The sequence below is a fragment of the Helianthus annuus genome, chromosome 3 (assembly GCF_002127325.2).
Source record: "Helianthus annuus cultivar XRQ/B chromosome 3, HanXRQr2.0-SUNRISE, whole genome shotgun sequence".
NCBI classification, from domain to species: domain Eukaryota; kingdom Viridiplantae; phylum Streptophyta; class Magnoliopsida; order Asterales; family Asteraceae; genus Helianthus; species Helianthus annuus.
In genome coordinates, this window is record NC_035435.2 from 129,025,855 (window position 1) to 129,030,110 (window position 4,256).

Sequence of the window (4,256 nt, forward strand, 5' to 3'; positions counted from 1 at the left end):
TGATGCGTGTTAGTGTATATATGTTTTTAGATATTTATTTAAGCCCTTTTTACACTTTTAGCCAAGTTTTAAATTTATAAAACACGATATTTACTAACACTAAACACACATATGGGCAAGTGCACCCATCGTGGACGTAGTATAGTGTTGGTAAGATACCGAGGTCGTCCAAGGACACAAGAGCTTTTAATACCGGTTTATCCTCAACGTCTAATCAAATCAAAAAGTTAGAAAAATGTTTTAAACTAAGAAAAATAAAAACTAACTAAATGCTGAAAATTAAAATAAAAATAAAAACAGATAGACAAGATGAATCACTTGGATCCGACACGTGTATTAGTATAACCTTTGATTATTTTCGCACTTTTGCACTTGTTTAAGAGATTATCTTAGTTATTGTAGTAGGCCCCTCTTTTGAAGGCGACGTTACCCTCAACCCAGTAGTTTGAGTCAGCAAGGATACAATCCTAAAGGGTCGGATTATTGAAAGATAATGAATTAAGTTATTAATGCAAATTGTGGTAGGCCCCGCTTTTGGCGGTGACGTTACCCTCGGCTAAGTAGTCTGAGTCAGCAGGGATACAGTCCTAAATAGCCGGGTTATAGTATTAATAGTAGTTAACTTATGAGGGGGTCAAAGAGTTTGGATCCCCGCCATCCAATACCTATGGGCATTGAAGGAGATCCTACTAAATTTGACCCAGGTCCCAAGCAGGACCTCTAAACGCTGAACAAGGGCAAGACCCTTACCAAACCGTTCCCTTAACTCCCGACCAGGTAGTCAACATACCTCCATATAGACCGTGGAGATATGAATGGTGAAAATCTTTTATTTTATATAGACAGTAAAATAATGCCAAGACACCACGGACAAACGATAAGGAAAGATCACCTTCAACATAAGTAACTAGTTATTAAAGTCATTAATACAAAACCAAATAAAAAGTGCAAAAGATTAAAAATAAAAAGTATTATACTAAACACTTGTCTTCACCAAGTGATGTAAGAGACTTAGGCAAACATGGCCTTGATTGTCAAGAACTCTTACGATCAATCTTGGATCCCGAGACGACTCACACACTCTACGATGGACAATGGATGATGGTGGTGGATGATGGTGATATGGTGGTGGTGGGTGGTGGATGAGGTGTGAGAGAGGTGGTGTGCCAAGGGATGAGAGAGAATGAAACCAAGCTCCTCTATTTATAGGCTGGACAGAACGCTGGACACGGCCCCGTGTCCGCTGGACACGGCCCCGTGCCCGTCTGACACTCTCTCTCTTCATTAATTGTAATTGCGAATTACAATTAATACGCCTGCTGTACTTTCAACACGCCCCCGTGCTCGCTGGACACGGCCCCGTGCCCAGCAATAGAAGCTTCTACTGGTTTGTCTTATCTGCTGCTTCCTGGGCACGCCCCCGTGTTCGCTGGACACGGGGCGTGTTCAGACTCTGTTTTCTTCTCTTTGTCTTGGGAGGTGCCGTTGAGGGTCCGGGCAGTCCACTTTTGTTCCTTTTCTGTATTTATGGTAGAATTAGGGGTCTTTTTGCTTCTTTTGTGATTTTGAGCTCATTTCATCCTGAAAATACAAAAGGAAGACAAAAACACTCTTTTTCCAACATTAGTACTTAAAAAGGGTTAGTTTTATGCCTTAATTGATGTGTTTTATATGTTGCATTTTACACACATCAAATACCCCCACACTTGAACTTTTGCTTGTCCTCAAGCAAAACTCTTTTAATGTGGCTTACACTCCCAAATGGAATAGGTAGAAGAGAAGTTTTTTTAGCTTGTCCTAGAGTGTCGGGAATCCAAGGTTTTTATCGGTTTTATTTTTATTTTATTTACAATCCTATTCGTTATGATTTATTTTGAACTTTTCATAAGATAAACTACTTATTTTGGTATAACATGCCTTATTAAAATTCCATTTATATACAAGTTCACATACCTCACGGGAGATCACTCAATCACTCGGCCGAAGGTGTATATTTAAGTGAATCGCTCGAGAGCGGCACGGACTTACGTTTTCCATAGGCTTGCCAAGCGATCAATCCTCCTCCTTTTTAACTTTTTTCCTTTGTAAATATCAAGAGGACTTTTGGGGTGAAGGCTTGGGTTTAAAGGTAGGTAGTTGGTTAGTGGTTAGTAAAAAGGGCGAAAATCGTAACAAGTGTCGGTTTTCATAAAATACCTTATTTTTAGTGACATTTCTTTTTGAAGTATTTCTCCAAACAAGCTTTTGTAGCTTTTGTTTGTTTTTGACTTCATTATTCATATTTTTTTTTTTCGTCACGTAAAGGGTATGTTTATGAAAAACCGAGCTTGTTACTAAAATAAGGGTGAAAAAATGAAAAAAGGTTTTTGGTGGGTAAAAAAAATTGTTTTGGGGGTAATGAAATGAAAGGTTTAGGCTCAAAGGGGTTTTTCTAGGGGGATTTTGGGTAGGTAAAAAAAAATTTAAAATAATGGTTTTGAAAGAAAAATAGTTAGTCCTAATGCCTCCATCATTTACTTACTTGGGTTTAAGTTGGTAAGGACCGGGAATGTATCGTCGTGGCAAGTTCTAGATTTGTAAAGACCGAGCGGCTATTCACACAAGAAACGAAAAATGAGCATTTAATCTAAATATGTATATTTTTATGCTCAATAAAGGCTCAAAACTCACTTTTGTGGGAATGGGTTTTTAATGTGACCAAGCATATATAATCGAATTTTTAACTAGACTTGTTATACCGTTTCATAATTTTCTTATGTTAGTTCTTTTTATCACGACGCTATCGGTTGTAAAATAAAAAAAAATATATATATAACCCTTTTATAACTTGTTATTCCCAACTTAAACTAAGACAAGTAAATAAAAAAATGAAAAAGTTTTTGAAAAAATTTGGGGTGTTTAGCGGTTCCAATAGAGTTTTGTGTAAGGCTTGTTTTAGGATTTTGCAAAATTTCAAGGTTTTAGCATTCCCCCCCACACTTAAATTACACATTGTCCTCAATGTGTCCAAAAATAAAGTTTTTGGTTGATTAGAATATGTAAAAGTGTGTTTAAAAACAAAGATTTGTGTTACTGGCGCTCTGGACACGGCCCCGTGTCCATTGGACACGGCCCCGTGGTGAACTGCCAGTAACGAAAAACTTACAGAGGGTGGACACGGGGGCGTGTTGGGTGAACACGGCCACGTGTCCGGCAAAAATCTGCAGGTCAGTAGCCAAACAGCAGAACTGGGAGATGGGCACGGGGGCGTGTCGGCTGGACACGTCCCCGTGTGGACAGTCTGTTAGCCACAAAAATAGGTTTTTCCCCCGGTTTCTTCATCCTAGGGCTGCAAGTGCTAATGTTTAGCACTCTAACCCTTGCATTGCACCTGTTCAATCATTCAATACCATCCAACCAAGCACAAACCATCCTAATCTTACCATTGTCAAATATTATCCAAACATAAAGTAAAAACAAAATAAAGATAAAAAGTAGTTCGGGAAAGTAAATTGTTCGACAAATGGCACGCAGGCCATGAATTGTTGGATAGATAAGAAGGGCAATCAAACCTGTGGGCTCATTACCAGCTAGCCCCTTGTTCCTCCAAGCCTCCTACTCCATGTCTTCATCACTACCATCACCTCCACCCCCTTGCCTCGCCATGTACTCCCGGATGCTACCGATATCATCTTGTATATCGTTAATGTTGCGTTCGATAGCTCCAACCCGGTGGTGTGTGTTGTTGGCGAGGTTGTAGGTGTTCCTTGAGCACATGAGGTTTTCCTGCAAAAGATCATGTAAACTTTGAAAGTTAGGAAAACCACCTCCTTGAGAGGAGGATTGGCCCGCATCGCCTTGGGGTGGATACTGAAAATGGGGATGTGGTGCATGAAGAACTAGAGCCTCCTGCGGGTTCCATGCATAGCCTTGCGTTCTCTGAAAGCTCACCGTCCCGTCCTCCGCTTCATAAAGCAAGTTCATGGATCGGCAAATGTGATAATCGACCCGTCCCGACCATGGACTCCTTTCGAAGGACCTTGGGATATTCGTGAAGTGCTTGAAGAGACGGTACACCCATCCTCCGAAGAAGATTGGTGTAGGAGCAGAGGCAAGGCGGTTTAGGTGCATGTTTCGCAGTAGGAGGTACGGAACATCTAGAGGCTTCTGGTTGTGGATGCAGTGAAGGACAACCAAATCTTTCAACCCAACAACGCCACTACTGTTGTGGCATTGGTTCAGCGAGTATGATAGGAGCCTGTGGATGTAGCGGTATA